Here is a 19272-nt window from a genome sequence, read left to right on the forward strand (position 1 = left end):
ATCGCTTGAACCCTGGAGGCAGAGGCTACAGTGAACCAAGTTGTCACCACTGCACTCCAGTCCAGGGGACAAAGGCTATCAAAAAAAACAAAAAAACAAAAAAACAAAAAACAAAAAACATAAAAAGAAAGAAAGAAGTGAGGAATCTAAGATTCAAAGAAATTAGATAATTTGCCAAAGCCCCCTACATAAGCTACAAAGTGGGTGAACTGAGATTTGAATTTATATCTATATTTAGGTTTGTCTGAGTCTCTCCTCTACCCACACTTTTCTCCCTTTACAAAACAAACATTTCTTGGATTTTACATTTATGCTCATCACACCATGTAAGACAGACTTAGAGTAACAAAAAAGGAGATTTGGGGCTCTGTGGAGGGGTACTTGTAATTATCTCATTACTTTTTTTGTTTTGAGAGGGAGTCTTGCTCTGTCGCCAGGCTGGAGTGCAGTGGCGCCATCTCAGCTCACTGCAACCTCTGCCTCCCAGGTTCTGAAGTGATCCTCCTGCCTCACCCTCCTGAGTAGCTGGGACTACAGGCGCCCACCACCACACCTGGCTAATTTTTGGTATTTTTTGTAGAGACGGAATTTCACCATGTTAGCCAGGATGGTCTTGATCTCCTGCCCTCGTAATCCACCTGCCTCGGCCTCCCAAAGTGCTGGGATTACAAGGCATGAGCCAAGGCGCCCGGCCCCATCTCGTTACTTTTTTTTTTTTTTTTGAGACGGAGCCTCACTCTGTTGCCCAGGCTGGAGTGCAGTGGCGTGATCTCGGCTCACTGCAAACTCCACCTCCCGGGTTAAAGCGATTCTCCTGCCTCAGCCTCCCAAGCAGCTGGGACTACAGAGACATGTGCCACTACGCCCGTCTAATTTTTTGTATTTTTTTTAGTAGAGACGGGGTTTCACCATGTTAGCCAGGGTGGTCTCGATCTCCTGACCTCATGATCCACCCGCCTCCACCCCCCAAAGTGCTGGGATTACAGACTTTAGCCACTGCGCCCAGCCCATCTCATTACTTTCAATGTTCATTTCAATCTCAGGGTGAACATGTATGTAACGGACGCATCAAGGAGAATGAGGAAGAGATATTTTTGCCTGGCTGTATTTTACAAGCATACCTTCCTATCCAAATTATTAAATTATTCTTCAAATAAGACCATACGCCTTGACAAGATGCTCTTTTCTAGAATAAGCTCCCTCTTTTTAAGTATAAATTAATAAAAGACACATCCCTTAAGACATGCATTCAAGAAACATTAACTGAGATCCTATTAAGTGCCAGATACAAAAATAAATGCCTTCAAGAGGCACATGTTATGGTAAGAAACCCTCTGCAAAAACATCTGTCGGGGTGGGCTCGGTGGCTCACACCTGTAATCCCAGCACTTTGGGAGGCTGAGGCGAGAGGATCACCTGAGGTCAGGAGTTCAAGACCAGCCTGGCCTGTTAACATGGTGAAAAAAATACAAAAATTAGCTGGGTGTGGCAGCAAGCACCTGTTTCCCAGCTACTTCGGAGGCTGAGGCAGGAGAATCGCTTGAATCTGGGAGGCTGAGGTTGCAGTAGCTGAGATCGTGCCATTGCACGCCAGCCTGGGCGACAGAGTGAAACTCCATCTCCAAAAAATAAAAATAAATAAATAAATTAATTAATTAAAAATCTGCCAGGACTGCATGCAAAGTGTTCAGATAGAAAGGGATACATGGTACAAGAGGAACCTGTTGGAATGTTGCTTAAAAAGCTGTTGTTGCTGTTTTTCAGTGTTATTTACCTCAGTGTATGTGTGTATATGTATATATTTATATACAAAGTTTAAACATGATTTTTTTTTTTTTTACTGGAAAATTACTTCATTAACACTGTGGCTCCCTCATTTTTCCTTTTAACACCTTTACTTTCACACACTGTGTTAAATAATCTTCAAAATCACCCTGTGAGGTAGCCGTTTCAAGCGCTGTTTTAAGTGAGTTAACGTATGTAAATCACCTGGGACAGATAGTGCCTGGCACTAAGTGCTTGAAAAGCGGTGTTGGTCGTGGTTTCTACACAGAAAGAAAAGTCCAAGTCCAAAGAGGGGGTGACCTGCACACCATCTCAGGTAGGTGGGGGAGTGAGCAGCAGACAGAGAGAGAAGACTTATTCCCTCCTCTAAGCCCTGTGCTCTTTTCACAGGGCTGCAGCCCTGCTACAGAAGTTGCCCTAACCACCACAGGGAGGTGCTTCCTCCTAGGAGTTTCTCACTGGGGTTGCCCCACCTCCCAGCGGTTAGGCTCTGCAATGAGGCAATCAACCAGAGTCCCCACCCATGCAAGAACCCCACCCTCTGCTGCAGCCAGGGACTCCAATCCTTGCCTAATGCTAAAATAGAGACACAAGATTCTTGTCATCCAATGTTTGAAAGGCTGTCTCTCTTATCCCATTTATTATTTCTAAATGCCTGCTCTTAAAAACAGACTTTGAGAACAATCAAAAAGAAAAATTGAGCAAATTAGTAGTAATAATAAAAAATAGTACAGGAATTAACATTTACTGAGCTTTTACTATGTGTCAGCAATTATATTAAACACTTTACATAAATTTCATTTAATCTCAATGACACTTTGAGGTAGATGCCATTATCATCTCCATTTTACAGGTAAGGACAATGAGGCACTCAGAGGCTAAGTAACTTGTCTAATGTCACCCAGTCAGCAGGTGGTGGAGTTGGGATTTAAAGTCAAGCTCTTAGCTACCACATAATGCAGATGCTGTGGTTCTATTATCATACAGTATCACCAAAGAGAGCCTGGCATTGGACAGGTGCTCAGTACGTGCTTCATTCACAAACGAGTAGAGTGAATGCCCCAAGCTCAGAGAGAGAAGGATGTGTCATCCCAGGTCTTTCCTGTATTTCCCAGCTCTTCACCTGCTGCTGCCCTGGCATCACACTGTTCCCTCTTTCACTCTCTTTTAGCAGGAGACTACAAAATTGAGCGAGATGCAGAGTGAGACTCCAAGGAACTGATCCTGCATGACCCTGTTCTGCAAAAGGAGGCCCTCACATTTCACAACAGGTGACCCACTGCCAACAAAATCAGGCACAAGTCACTTCACCTGAAGTGTCCTCCTCCTGGGGGCAGAGTCTACAAAGCAACAGATCTCAACCTTTTTCAGTCCTTAAACCATTCAGGCAAAAATGAAAGACCCCAACATCCCACCATCTTACCCTTCCATTCATTACCATGCCCCCAAATCTCCCTAAAACTAAGGAGAAAAAGAATACTCGCAAAGCAGGTTATCAAATCACGCTACAAATGCAAACATCCAGCCGGGCGCCGTGGCTCACACCTGTAATCCTAGCACTTTAGGAGGCTGAGGCGGGCGGATTATGAGGTCAGGGGATCGAGACCATCCTGGCTAACACAGTGAAACCCCGTCTCTATTAAAGAATACAAAAAATTAGCCAGGCATAGTGGCAAGTGCCTAGAGTCCCACCTACTCGGGAGGTGGAGGCAGGAGAATGGCGCGAACCCAGGAGGCGGAGGTTGCAGTGAGCCGAGATTGCGCCACTGCACTCCAGCCTGGGCGACAGAGCAAGACTCCATCTCAAAAAAAAACAAAAACAAAAACAAAAAACAAACAAACAAAAATGCAAACATCCACTCAAATTTGCATATGCCATGTACTCTGGGCTGGGAGCTGAAGGATCCTATGTGCCTTGTGTGGAACTCTGCACACAGCAAAGACTGAAAAGTATTGGTTTTCTTCCCACCTCCCATGCTCACAGAGAAGACAGAGAAACCTAACCAACTCCATAAACTGCCACAAGGGCAAGAACAGACAAGTGCCTCACAAAGAAAGGGCTGTCAGAGAGTAGAGAAAGGACTGATCCATCCTGGCAGGCAGTGAAAACCGAGCTTAAAGGATGAAAAGGGTTTATAAATTAGAGAGAGGGAAGGGTATTCCAGGCAAAGAAAATAGTTTGAGCAAACCACAGCATCAGGAAATGTCCTGCAAGCTGCTGAAGTAGAGAGCACGGTGCAAAATGGAGATGGAGCTGCCTATAGTTAAATTGTGAAAGGCTTGACTTAATGCTACCATATACATTTGGCTGCAGAAACTGCTTTTATTTCAGAGGCAAGGAGAGACACAGAATACATGCTGGGCATTTGCCACTTCTGTTCCATTTGTCCATCATCAGACCTGACCCTCCCATTAGCACCCTGATCTTCCTTTGGAGCATCCCCATTGGGCAGTCCTCAAGTGAGGGAAGGTTTCCTGCCAGTTAGCTCTGATTTGTGCATGCTCCCACAAGGAGTGTGACCCTTGAGGGAATGACCCAGGAAAGCAGAGACAATATACAGATCACGAAGGCAGAGGAGTACTAAGCAGGCGCCTCCTTGGTTCTAGCCCATTTTCCAAATTGACTCTCCAGCTTTTTTAGTCACTCCATGCACCACCCTTCTAACAAATCCTTTTCTGTTCAAGCTAGATAGAAGTGGTTTTTGCCGCTTATCACCAAGAATCCCGACTTATAAAGAACACACTGAAGCAAGGAGGCACCTGACCAAAACCCTGTTTGAGGAAGATAACAAACACCACAGTTATCAAGAGTGTGGTCTACACAAAACCCAGACACTCGAGCACCAGCACTGGTCAAACCCTTCAAAATGGCTGTTCACTCAGCCTGGAACACAGCTGTTCTCTCCTTCCACCCCTTTAAGACCTCAGCTTATCCCTGAGAAGGCTTCTCTGATCCCGCCCCTTCCACTCGTTAGGTGTTCCTGTTGGACAACATTGCAGACCTTCCAGATTCAGAGCTTTGGGGGTATACCCTGGGAGTTCATAGACACATTCAAGTTTGAGAACCTCTGTCCTATGCAGTACTCTGACACATATTCCTAGAGCATGCCAAATTATTCCCAACTTTGTCTAATTCTATCTAAATCAACACCATGCCCACTCCTTTACCTTCTAAAATCCTATTTACTCACCCTTCACAACTCAGCCCAAATGCTAAAGTCCTTGTGAAGATCTTTCTAATTCCCTTCCTCAGTGCTCCAAAGATTTAGAGTTGTTCCTCCGTCATAGCCTCTGTTGTACTTTCCCATGTATTATGACTGTATGCTTACATATTAGTTCCCTGAAAGCAGAGGCCACTTCATTCCTAACACCGTCTAGCACTGTGCTGTGAACACAGTGGATACTCATTCATGCTGAAATGCAGCAAGGATTTTTAAAAAACAACTTTTGACCAGAGAAGGGGCTCCTAGACAGGCAGGCTTCCTCAATCAGGGCATCTTCCACCTCATTTTCATAGGACAGCGAAGAACATGGAATCCCACATCAGAAAATCCAAGTTCATTCCACTTCATCAGCATAGGAAGCATTGGCAAATCATCTAATTTCGCTGTCTCAGTGCCTTCATCTATGTCCATGGAAAATGGGCATAAAAATCAAGCCTTGGTGGTGGCTCACACCTGTAATTCCAGCACTTTGGGAGGCCAAGGTGGGTGGATCACGAGGTCAGGAGTTCAAGACCAGCATGGTCAACATGTTGAACCCCTGTCTTTACTAAAAATACAAAAATTAGTCCGGTGTAGTGGCACGCACCTGTTATCCCAGCTACTTGGGATTACAGGAGACAGGAGAATCGCTTGAATCCAGGAGGAGGAGGTTGCAGTGAGCCGATATCGCGCCACTGCACGCTAGCCTGGGCAACAGAGCAAGACTCCGTCTTGCCGGGGGTGGGGGGCGGGGGTGGAAATCAAGCCTCGATATTACAGCACTTATTAGGAAGACAAATGTATCAGGAGGACTTGGGTAAAGTGTAAGGCCTCACAGGAATGTTAGCACTTGGGAAGAAACATGATTTCCTTTCACAGCTGTGGGATGGAGAGGGCTTAAACTGGGCAGACACCAGTTAGCAAAGCAGTTCCACATCTGGTTCAGCAGCTCGAAATTTCATCACCATTCCAAAGCAGATCCTGAACCCAACAGACCTGTTCCACAGCGCCAGGTGGAGAAGCAAGCTTGTAAGGGACATTTAGACAATATTCATTAGCAATTCTCAAGGCCTGAGATACGCAGAAATTTTCTAGTTTGTAAGCCCTTCGATAGTTTAGGATTAATTTCTAAACAAAGTTCCCCAGGGAGCCGTACCTTAAAGCATAGGCCCTGGGATTCTGCTACTCTAAAAAATTCCATCATGTCAACAAAGTTGAACCCTTGACTTTGTGGTCACTTGCACCACACTCTGTGACTGCTCCTCTGTGTCCCACTACCACACCTACAAAAGCCATTTCAAAAGGAAAAAGAAACATTTCCAAACATACTCTAAAAAAATGTCCCCTAGTCCTACATCAACGTGCAAACTGAAGTTCATTCAGTTCCTCATTCATTTTTAAATAGAGCCAAAAGAGGTTAGGTCCTGTCCTCTTCCTTTTTTGTACCTTAGCTACATCATAGGTGCTGCAAGAACTAAGTGAGCTAAGGTATCCAACCCCCATCTTACAGAGGAAATTAAGGTTCAGAAAGTTCCTGGGACCCAGGGGAAGTCACTTTAAGTGCCCAGCATAGAGCATTTTTTTTAATTAAAAAAATATATATAGACACACATATATATGTGTGTGGGGGTGTACATGTGTATACACACCCACAAACACATATATATATATTTTTTGAGACAAGGTCTCACTCTGTTGCCGAGGCTGAAGTGCAGTGGTGTGATCCTGACTCACTGTATCTTCAGCCTCCTAGGCGCAAGTGATCCTCCCACCTCAGCCTCCTAAGTAATTGGGACTACAGGCCAGTGCCACCAAGCCTGGCTAATTTTTGTACTTTTTTTAATAGAAATGGGGTCTCACTATGTTGTCTAGGTATGTTGCCAGGCTAGTCTCAAACTCCTGGGCTCAAGGGATCCTCTCACCTTGGCCTCCCAAAGTGCTAGGATTACGGGTGTGAGCTACTGTGCCTGGCCAGACACTTCTTGATAAACACATGTTGAATGAATAGCTTCAAAGCATACCACGCCACCTGGTATTTGCAACTTAGAAGCCTGCTTACATCAGACAGGGCATGGAGTAGAGGAAAAATACATGGGCTTTGGAGTTGCACATGTTTGGATTTAGGTCACTATTCCATCACTTACAAGCTATGTGATCTAGGCCTCAGTTTCTTCTCCTGTAGCATACCATAGAATTGAAGAAAAAGACTACACGAAAAAACATATAATATGAGATGAATGTAGGTTAAGGCATGGAACGGTGCCTGGCACCCAGGGCCATACACATTCTGTGAGAACAAGGACTTTGTTTATTTGCCAACACTGAACCTGGAGCCCAGTACAAAACAGGCCTACATAAAGTTCTGAACTGCATAGTGGGTGCTGCCTGCACAGTAATTTCAAAACCTAGTGAATGATCAAAAAGTAGAGGTGACTACGGCAACAGTCAATAACTATTAAAGAACAGGATGAGTCACGTTCAGTTAGAGAACATCAATGCATCTCAATGTATCTATGTGGGATAAAGATGAAATGGTCTTGTATTCATTATCAAATAAAGTCATGTGTCACTTGACAACAGGATTCATTCTGAGAACGTGTGATTAGGCAACTGCATCACTGTGCAAACATCGCAGAGTATACTTACACACACCTAGATGGTATGGCAATAGCTCCATTATAATCTTTTTTTTTTTTTTGAGATGGAGTTTCACTCATCACTCAGGCTGCAGTGCAGTGATGCAATCTCGGCTCACTGCAACCTCCGCCTCCCAGGTTCAAGCAATTCTCTTGCCTCAGCCTCTCCTGCCTCAGCCTCCCGAGTAGCTGGGATTACAGGCTCACCACTACACCCGGGTGATTTTTGTATTTTTAGTAGAGATGGGGTTTCATCATGTTGGCCAGGCTGGTCTCAAACTCCTGACCTCAGGTGATCCACTTGCCTCAGCCTCCCAAAGTGCTCGGATTACAGGCATGAGCCACTGTGCCTGGCTGCTCCATTATAATCTTATGGGACTACCATCATATATGTGGTCCACCATTAATCAAAATATTGTTAAGTGGTGCTTGACCATATGTCCATGTAGGAAGAATTAAACACAATAGAAAACAATTATCACAAGCTGAGGTCCAGCTCTGTCCAAGAAAAAAATAGAAAGTCCACCCAACTAACTCAGAAAAACTACTAAGACTGATTTTTAAAAATTCCAATCAAGGGACCAGGTGCAGTGGCTCATGCCTGTAATCCTAGCACTTTGGGAGGCCAAGGTGGGAGAAGCGCTTAAGCCCAGGAGTTCAAGACCAGCTTGGGTAACACACCAAGACCCCGTGTCCACAAAAAATACCAAAAAAAGTAGCCAGGCTTGGTGGCACGTGCCTGCAGTCTCAGCTACTTGCGAGGCTAAGGCAGGAAGATCATTGGAGCCTAGGAGTTTAAGGCTGTGATATGCCATGATCACATCAATACACTCCAGCCTGGGGGAGAGAGCTAGACTCTGTATCCAAAAAAAAAAAAAAAAACAGTCAAATCAAAGTATTGTGAGAAATTAGACTATTTATAACAAAAGGGCATTTCCTAAAATATCTGTAGATTTTGGTGAAAAGTGGTCTTAAGAGAACTACAGTGAAAGGAAGCAACTTCCAGAACACCTCTATTTATAGTGATGGAAAGCCCCAAATAATTTTTACACGAGGATGCACTGAAATTTTGGGGTAGCAAGGACTACCCACTCTGAAACTACATGAAAGAGAACTCAGACAAGAAGAGAGTTTCAGTAAAACGACATAAAACAAGAAACCATTTTCCAAGTCCCCCAAAGCAGAGGACTGAAAATAAGGAGCTGTTGTACATCTTTTCTCTTCTCTTCTCTTCTCTTTCCTTTGTGAGACAGAGTCTTACTCTGTTGCCTAGGCTGGAGTGCAGTAGTGCAATCTTGGCTCTCTACAACCTCCACCTCTGGGGTTCAAGCATGCCTCAGCCTTCCCAGCAGCTAAGATGACAGGCATGTGCCACCATGCCTGGCTAATTTTTGTATTTTTGGTAGAGACGGGGTTTCACCATATTGGCCAGGCTGGTCTCCAACTCCTGACCTCAAGTGATCCGCTCGCCTCAGCCTCCCAAAGTGCTGGGATTACAGGCATGAGCCAATGTGCCCGGCCTGCGGGATCACAACATTTGGAGCAATTTTAAGAGTAAGGAAAGCAGGGAAACGAGATGAAGGATCACTCCAAAAAAACCCAAAGCAGGAGAAGTGTAAGAAAACCCCAATCACTAAGGGCCTGAGCAAGTAAAGGGGACATGTGAGGTATTGGAAGGGATCACTTAGAAAGTTGGTCTTTACCCACTGACTGTCCCGCGGTCTCGAGCAGAGAAAAATTGAGTGAGGAGCCAGAAGGCCAGGACCAGAAGGGTCTGTATGTGTGCAGTGTTGGGGACAGGGGCGGTGAGAGCTCTAAATTGGCAAAAGTACAGCAAAGAGGCAGAATAAAGGGAATAAAGAGTCCCAATTTGACTGTGCCTGGAAGCTGTGAGGAAACAGGCTCCTTCTACACACTGGTGGGAGTGTAAATTGGTTCATCCACTATGGACAGCAGTTTGGCAGGATCTAACAAAACTACAAATGCACACAGAGCCAGTAGCAAATGTTAGGTCCTGCCCTTTCCTCTTATCTTTTTTTTTAGACAGAGTTTTGCTCTTGTTGCCCAGGCTGGTGTGCAATGGTACGGTCTCGGCTCACTTTGCCTCCTGGGTTCAAGCAATTCTGCTGCCTCAGCCTCCCAAGTAGCTGGGATTACAGGCACCTGCCTCCATGACCGTCTAATTTTTTGTATTTTTAGTAGAGATGGGGTTTCACCATGTTGGCCAGGCTGATCTTGCTCAGGTGATCTGCCCACCTCAGCCTCCCAAAGTGCTGGGATTACAGGCATCAGCCACCACACCTGGCCATCTTTTTTTTTTTTTTTGAGACAGTGTCTCGCTCTGTCGTCCAAGTTGGAACGCAGTGGTGAGATCTCGGCTCACTGCAACCTCTATCTCCCGGGTTCAACCGATTCTCCTGCCTCAGCCTCCCGAGTAGCTGGGATCACAGGCTCGTGCCACCACGCCCAGCTATTTTTTGTATTTTTTAGTAGAGATAGGGTTTCATCATGTTAGCCAGGATGGTCTCGATCTCCTGACCTTGTGATTCGCCCAGCTCGGCCTCCCAAAGTGCTGGGATTACAGGCATGAGCCACAGTGCCCGGCCCCTCTCTTGTTTTACCTAACTGGATTCTTGTGACAACTAAATGTTGGAGACAGCACCACCCTTGCTTTGATCCAACACTCCCACTTCTGGTAACTGATTCTGCATCTACACTTGCACATGTGTGAAAGGATGAATTTACAAAGCTATTCATTGCAGCATTGTTTTTAATAGCAAAAGACTGAAAATACCTTCAGATGTCCATCAGAAAAGAACTGGATGGATAAATTACAGGTCATCATAAAATGGAAAACCATGCAGCAGTGAAAAAGTCTGAGATGATCTATAAGATACATTGGTAAATGGAAAGGAAAAGGCAAGACACAGAAGAACAGCGCTTACAGAGTGCTAAACTTTTTCATTAAAAAAGGAGAGCAAAGCAAAAACTAAAATCAATATTTGTTATTAGCTTGTTTTGTAATAACAAATACATTTTGAAGCAGGTAAAAGAAACTAAAAATTTAATTACTTGTGATGGAGTGGTGGGACTAGGGAGATAGTGGGTAAGGCTGAGAGCAAGACTTTTCACAGCACCTTTTTATGTGTTTTATTTTGATTCATATGAACTTACTATCTTTTCAAAAAATAAAAATATTTTCCAAGTTGTAATTCTCAATCACCATAGTAATTTGTAGCACTGGAAATATTTTTAAAATGAAAGGGCTATGGCTGGCAGTGTGTTACCCAGCTCAACTTAAAGACTCCTCTTTGGAAGACATGCCCATGAACAAATTCCCAAGTGACTGGTTTACAACTATTCAGAACACCAGTAAGTGCTCATGTTAAGAAAAAATTGCAAATGATGAAAATGTTCAACAGGTACACAGGTATGTAAGGGTTTGCCTATTCAGATGAATCACATTAGATTACATGGTGATTACACCTCAACTACTTCAACATATAGCAACCCATATGTGAAAACACTGTGATATGGATGCACAGAAGCAATGTTCGGACAACAATCCAGAAGGATATGGACAATTTGATATTAATGAAGTTCTAATTGAATAAAACTGCTTGAGAATTTCCTTTTTTAAATTACAAATTTGAGGAGAGAAATGATCTAGTTGAGAAAGAAGCAAAAATATATATTTTTTAAAATGCCAAGATATGAACTGAATATGAGAGCTATATAAAAGCCTGTTCAATGAGAGGCAAGCAGCATTCAAGAACATTAGGCCAAAGGCCTGGGTGTGAATGCGGGGAATGTTTGTCAAGGGCGAGGCCAAATAGAGGAGGGAGGAGAAACCCAGGGGACACTAGTGTCGTGATCTAAGCAACCTCCAAAAACATATCCCAGGAAATGTAACTGGATGAGACCAGGAGATAAAAATGGGTGGAAAATAAATAAGCTGTGGACAACAGCAGCTCTTTCAACCCAAACGTTAGCAACCCTCTATATACTCCAGTGTCAAAACACACCTTATGTCTTTAAAAAGGTACAAAAGGGATGAAAAGCAGATCTGTGCTTCAGCTCACCGAGCAGTTTTTCCAAAGCATCCCTCCCTGGAGGAATGTGAAGTCAGTTTCCACTCTTCTCCCACCTCTACCTCCCAGGGGTGTGCTGACCACAATCACCCCCAACACTCACTCCTAGCTCAGTCAGTTGGCCGCTCCAACTTTCCCAATGGTGTGAACAACCAGACTGAACTTGAGGTGCTTTCCTTCCCTCATTAGACACACTTTTACAGAGTGCCTATTCAGTGCCAGGTACTGCAGGGTACTCTGCCAAAGATGAAACTCGGTGTCTGCAGGGAGAAGCAAGCAGAGGCCCAAATCAGTGCCATGGAAAGGTTCAGGTACTGGAAATTCCTCTGCAGGCTTGGGTGACAAGTAGGCTGATAGCAGGACTGCATGAACTCAGGTATCAGACACAGTCAGCTCTCTAGAGCCCCAACAAGTAGGGACAGTGACTGTCGGCCCAGTCACATCAAGACACATTGTCATGGAATTCAGAACATAAACACAGGATCCTAAAAGCTTCCAGAGAAGAAAACAGGTCACACACAAAGGATCAAGAAAGGAAACAGCGATCAAGAAAGGAAACAGCATCAGATTTCTCTACTAGAAGCAAGATAATCGGACAATGCCTTCAAAATTCTGACATAAAACTCTGTCCAACCTAAAATTCTAAATTCAGCCAAACTACCAAATTGGAATGAGGTTAGTATAAAGATGTTTTTAGATAGGCAAGGCCTCAAAGAGTTACCTCCAATGTACTCTTTCTCAGGAAGCCACTGGAGGATGTGCTCCACTAAAATAAGTGAGTAAAAAAACAAGAACTGGGGCCGGGCGCGGTGGCTCAAGCCTGTAATTCCAGCACTTTGGGAGGCCGAGGCGGGCAGATCACGAGGTCAGGAGATCGAGACCATCCTGACTAACACGGTGAAACCCCGTCTCTACTAAAAAATACAAAAAAACTAGCCGGGCGAGGTGGCAGGCGCCTGTAGTCCCAGCTACTCGGGAGGCTGAGGCAGGAGAATGGCGTAAACCTGGGAGGCGGAGCTTGCAGTGAGCTGAGATCCGGCCACTGCACTCCAGCCTGGGCGACAGAGCAAGACTCCGTCTCAAAAAAAAAAAAAAAAAAAAAAAAAAAAAAAAAAAAAAAAAAAAAACTGGGAAAGAAGAGCTTCAACTTTGCCCCCAAGGGTGATAGTCAGGGATTGTCCCAAGGTAAGTGAGGGGAGAGCAGCCCTAAACAATAGCCATCAGATGGGGGCAGGAAAGAAGGGAACTGACCACTACATTGAAAGTTTCCATCACAAGATTTAGGGCTGAATTAGTTACAGGAACACAGAAACTAAGCATGTGAATAAATGGGACTATTTATTATAAGCCCTTGGAAAACACAAACAACAACAAATGTAGAAGATCTACCCAAGATAAATGAACATATATGTCCACACAGAAACTTGTACACAAAAGTTTGTAGCAGCTTCATTCATAATGTAGCCAGAGTGGAAATGGCCCAAATGTCCATCAACTGAGGAGTAGATAAAACAGAATGTGGCGTGTCCATGCAATGGAACACTACACTGCAACATGATGAACCTAAGCAATATTATGCTACCTGTCTGATTCCATTTATGAGATGTCCAGGATAGGCAAACTCATCAAGACAGAAAGTAGCTTAGCTTATTGAAAAAATTATTCCACTTTCTCCAAAGAGAATTACTTGCCTCCATTTGCCCATCTCCCACTCACCCCTGCTTCCTTTCTGCCATGGATTCCCTCATCTGACTGTTCTGGCAAAGGTCGGCCTCCTAATACCAAGTCCCACAACTCCTTGCATGGCCTTGTCATCCTTGCTGTTCTCTGTGGCACTGTCTCCATCATCTACGGACTACTCTTTGAAAAGCTACCACTTTCCTAACCTCGAATCTCCCAGTTATCTTCTCTTGACTCAGCAGGGCCTCTCTTCAATCTCCACCCCAGTTTTACCTTCTCTGAAGTATCTACCTACTTCTCATTTCCTACTGGATGACCCCCAGGTACCCCAATTTCAGCACAATTAAGACAAAATTTCTTCATTTCCCCAAACCAGCTCTTCCTGCTGACTTCTGAACTCTCCCAATGCTCCAGGCTCAAAGTCTTAATGGGATCTTAGAATTCTCCCTCTGCTCTGCCTTCAGGGCCAAGCTTTCAATGAGGACATGTCCTGTCACATCCCCAACACTCATTCCTAGCTCACCCAGTTGGCCATTCCAGCTTTCCCAATGGTGTGAACACTCAGACCGAACTTGAGGTGCTTTCCTTTCCTCACCAGACACACCTTTACAGAGCACCTATTCAGTGCCAGGTACTGCAGGGTACTCTGTCAAACTGGGTGTCTGCAGGGAGAAGCAAGCAGAGACCCAAGTCAGTGCCATGGAAAGGCACTTGAAAGAGGGCCACTTCCCACCCAAATTTGTCACCCTTCAACACCTCACACCTGGATGGCTACAGTTTCCTAATTAGCCTCCCTGCCTCCAGTCTTCCCTGCCTATCACCACCGTTCAATATTCTTTTCATTTTTTTGAGACAAGGTCTTGCTCTGTCGCCTAGGCTGGAGTGCAGTGGCGCAATCTGGGCTCATTGCGATTCTCCTGCCTCAGCTTCCCACGTAGCTGGGATTACAGGTGCCCACCACCATGTCCAGCTAATTTTTTTATTATTTAGTAGAGATGAGGTTTCACCATGTTGGCCAGTCTGGTCTCAAACTCCTGACCTCAGGTAATCCACCCTCCTCAGCCTCCCAAAATGCTGGGATTACAGACGTGAGCCACTGCACCCAGCCCACAGTTCAATTTTCTTAAAACCCATGATTCGTGTGTCACCCCCTACTTGAAAATCTTCAACAATTCCTCCCTATATTCCATAAAACACCTTGCATCTACAGTACAATTTAGCTCCACCTCACCTCTCAGACCTCATCTTCTACTGTTTGCTCACACACACTATATTCCAAGAAATCTCTAGTAATCTTTTATTTCTAAAGGCAGCTTGTTCTAACTCCTCCCACATACTTGTCAGGTTGCTCCTGCCACCCATCTATTTGGACCCAGCAAAAAGGTCACCTCCATGACTGTGCCTTTCCTGATCCCAGTGGAAGAGGATCCCACCTCGCTGCCCTTCCAGAAGATCTGTTGTGTAACAGTGCATGAGGCCCTTTCTCAAACTAGAGATATATAACACAAAATGAAATGGTAGACTTATTATATTATGGGAAACCTGGGGGCCTGGGACAATACAACATTCTGCAGTAGACAAGACACCAGAGATCAACTAGCACACATGCTTTATTGGGTGCCTATAGTATGTTTTTTTCTAAAATTGAGCCAACATACAAACATCTGGGGTTTATTTATTTATTTTTTGGAGACAGAGTCTCGCTCTTGTTGCCCAGGCTGGAATGCAATGGCGCGATCTCAGCTCACTGCAAACTCCGCCTCCCGGGTTCAAGCAATTCTCCTGCCTCAGCCTCCCAAGTAGCTGGGATTACAGGCATGAGCCACCACACCCGGCTAATTTTGTATTTTTAGCAGAGATAGGGTTTCTCCATGTTGGTCAGGCTGGTCTTAAACTCCCAACCTCGGGCGATCTACCCACCTCAGCCTCCCAAAGTGCTGGGATTACAGGCATGAGCCACCGTGTCCAGCATTTTTTTTTAAGATGGAGTCTCATTCTGTTGCCTAGGCTGGAGTGCAGTGGCATGATCTCAGCTTACTGCAACCTCTGCCTCCTAGGTTCAAGTGATTCTCCTGTCTCTGCCTCCCGAGTAGCTGGGACTATAGGCATGCACCACCACGCCCGGCTAATTTTTGTATTTTTAGTAGAGATGAGGTTTCACCATATTGGCCAGGTTGGTCTTGAACCCCTGACCTCATGATCCACACACCTCAGCCTCCCAAAGTTCTGGGATTACAGGTGTGAGCCACTGTGCCCAGCCAAAAATCTGGATATTTCGAATAAAAATCCAGACTTGGGCATCTCTTGAAAAAGAGACACTGATACCTCTCTTCCAAGAAGCCTCCCTGGACTTCCGAATCTAAGTAGGCTAGCCCAGTCACACTCTATAATATGGTCCAATTTTATTTTTTTCACAGTGCCCTGCCAAAACTGTTCATTTATTTTACTCAACTTGTATTTCCTCCATCAAGAATGTAAGCTTCCTAAGAGAGACGACACATCATCTGTCTTGCTCAAGTTATCCTTTGTCCATCACAGGAATACTTAGAAGCCACTCAAGAGATGTATTGAATGAGTGAATGAATGTGGCCTCCCTGAGCCCATATCCTTGAAGGGTACCAATGGACTGGAACACAGCAGACATTGAGGAATGGATCCTTGCCTGCCTGCACCTCCTGGAAGCTCCCTAGGTTGCATCTACCCCTTATCCCCACCATACACATACAAAGGAAGTAAATGTACTCACCCTGCCTCTCCCCTTCCTCACCTGACTACAGCTCCTAGAAGCATCCAGGCTGGCTATCCTTGATCTAATCCAACTCCAAACCATGTCCAGGACAATTAGTATCCTGTCCAGCCCAAGATCACTGGATCACTCAGGAATTCCACAAATATTTAATGAGCACTATGTGCCAGGCACTGTTCTAGGTGCAAAGAATTCAGTGGGAATGAAACGAAGGTCCCTGCCTCATGGAGCTAACATTCAATAAGGGGAACACAGGGGTGAGAATCAAGGGATAATTTTATCTTCAGACCACTGACCTTCAGCCTGCCCAGCTCTTTTTGTCCTCCAAGGTCCATGTCAAGAGCTACCTCTTTGGTGTGGTCTTCCTGGTAAGCCAGACTTTACCAGGCTACCCTCACTGCTGACTTTCACTTGTTGCCCTGTGCAATTTTAAGCTGTTCTATACTGGTACTAGAGTTTCTCATCTCAAGCTCCATGAAGCCATAACATTCTATGGTATCTTTCATGATTCCTTACAGCTCAGAAACCACAGCCAGCACTTGAATACTTGTTGATCAACTGAAGACATGGAATCACTTTTCCCAAACCTGGCCCCTAGGTCTCCTGTGACAAAACAGCCACACCTCTTCCTTGTGCGGTATATAACCGTATTTTGCGGCAAAACCTTATGCACTGTTATAAACCAGGTCTTCTGGAAGGACAGAGAAGTGGAATCATCTTCCACTGGGATCAAACCTAAAGGACCTGTGAAACCACTGAACCACTGTGGTAGTTTCCATTTTATTCAGAAATCTATGGGGATAAAGACAGTATTAACCAATAGGTAATTTAAACTCATTACAAATTAAGACAAGGTTGGGTACAGAGGCTCATGCCAGTAATCTCAGTACTTTGGGAGGCCAAGACAGGAGGACTGCATGTGCCTGGAAGTTCAACACTAGCCTGGGCAACACAGTGAGACCGGCTCTACGAAATACATATATATATATAAATTAGCTGGGCATGGTGGCACATGCCTTAGTCCTAACTAGTCGGGAAGCTGATCTGGAAGGATTGCTTAAGCTTCAGAGTTCAAGGTTTCAGTGAGCCTTGTGCCACTGCACTCCAGCCTGGGCAACAGCCAGACACTGTCTCTAAAAAAAAATTAGGTGGCTCAGCCAGGCGCGGTGGCTCATGCCTGTAGTCCCAGCACTTTGGGAGGCCAAGGCAAGCGGATCACCTGAGGTTGGGAGTTCAAGACCAGCCTGATCAACATGGAGAAACCCTGTCTCTACTAAAAATACAAAATTAGCCAGGTATAGTGGCGCATGACTGTAATCCCAGCTACTAGGGAGGCTGAGACAGGAGAATCACTTGAACCCAGGAGGCGGAGGTTGAGGAGAGCCAAGATCGCACCATTGCACTCCAGCCTGGGCAACAAGAGCGAAACTCCGTCACAAAAAACAAAAACAAAAAAACAAATCAGGTGGCTCACACCTGTAATCCTAGCACTTTAGGAGGCCGAGGCAGGAGGATCATTTGAGCCCAAGAATAGACCTCACCTCTACAAAATTCAAAAAATTTGCTGGGCGTGGTGGTGTGCGTCTCTGGTCCCAGCTACTTGGGAGGCTGAGGTGGGAGGATCGCTTGAGCCCAGAAGGTCAAGGCTGCAGTGAGCTGTGATTGTGCCACTGCATTCCAGCCTGGGTGACAGAATGAGACCCTGTCTCAAAAAATAACTAAATAAAAAGTAAAATTTAAAAGTTAGATAAATAAAATAAGACAAGTAGGAACTGATCATGGAATAGGAATGCAAAATGCATATGAATTTCTTTCTGTGCCCTTGTGGGTAGGCAGCTATAGACATACAGTACTTTCTACTGGCTGTGTAATCTTCAGTAAATTAATGAACCACCCTGGGACTCACTTTCAGGTTCTGTGAGAGGGAGATGACTAGTATAACAGTTCTCTCTACCTGACAGGGTTGTTATGAGGATTGAGGACATTAACATGTATAAGTGTTTAACACCGTCTGGCACATAAGTCCTCAAAACATGTTAGCTGCCCTTGCTATATTCCCAACCCCCACCTACTCCACCCCCCATTTGTTAACCCATTTCTGTATTTAGGAGCACTTAGTAAAGAGTTTGTGGTTAGAACTGGGGCTTCAATTAAGGGTCTTACCACACTGCCCACATGACCAAAAGGGAAAGCAAGGACAAACCAAGGGGAGAAATATTACAAAAGCAAAATGGGAAAATGGCAAACAGATCCTTTTCAATTAGCTGCTGCATTTATCTCTTCCCCCAAAAGAGAATCTTCTGCTGCTTCTGTTTCTTCATCTGCACAATGGGGATGTAGCCATCATACATGCCTGCAAGGCTGTAGTGAGATCCTGGACATGAAAGCATGCTGAAAAGTGAAAAGTACAATGCACCTGTGTTTCTGCCTAAGCTCTCTAAGGTGAGTGGCCTTAGATAAGTCAACATCTCCTGGCCTCAGCTTCTTTAATTACCGTATTAAAATAGGGGTAATAAGAATATCTCACAGGATTGTTGTGAGGAAGAAGTGAAATAATACAAAGTATTTTGGGGCCTAGAACATAAGAGTGCAATTATCGAGTTAGTAAGATTACTAGCCTAGTCAACTGGACTTTCCTGAAAGGAGGGGTATGGAAAAACCAATACTGGCCCAGGAACTGCAAGAACTAGGCTCTAACCAGCCGGGTGACCTTGAGCAAGCCGCTGACCCTCTCTAAATCGTGGTTCCCGTGGTCGCAAAATGAGTATTTTAAGAGAGGATCCCTGGGCTCCTACCAGCTCTTCCACTCCGCTGTTAAGGCGCCGGAACAAAGGCCACCCGCTCCCCAGCCCGTACCCGAGGGGCCACAACTCAAAATTCCTTCTGCTCAATTCCCTTTGCAGCGTGACAGCAGGAGCGCCCGGCTCTCCATCCCGGAGAGATGTGTCCACATGCCGCCGCCACTGCTCTCTTCATCAGCAACTTGCTTCTGCAGTCGCTGCCCAAAGTTTCGCAGAGCACCCGGCGACCTGGCCGTCGATCAATCCCGAGAAGCCCAGGGATTCGGGGCGCCGAGACTGGGGGCTGGGCCCCGGGAATCCCAAAGCCGCCCCCGCGTCCGGGCAGGGAGT

At 45.3% G+C, this 19272-nt stretch overlaps 1 protein-coding gene across 1 annotated transcript in view; it reads right to left on the reverse strand.

The window, feature by feature from the left end:
• Positions 1-19272, reverse strand: part of SREBF2 (sterol regulatory element binding transcription factor 2) — an 84808-nt gene extending 65536 nt beyond the window's left edge. The window contains exon 1 of the mRNA XM_011978753.1: positions 18998-19272. The gene's annotated coding sequence lies outside the window, so the exon portion shown is untranslated. The remainder of the gene's footprint in view (positions 1-18997) is intronic.

This window comes from Mandrillus leucophaeus, unplaced genomic scaffold (assembly GCF_000951045.1).
Source record: "Mandrillus leucophaeus isolate KB7577 unplaced genomic scaffold, Mleu.le_1.0 Scaffold2, whole genome shotgun sequence".
Lineage (NCBI taxonomy): Eukaryota > Metazoa > Chordata > Mammalia > Primates > Cercopithecidae > Mandrillus > Mandrillus leucophaeus.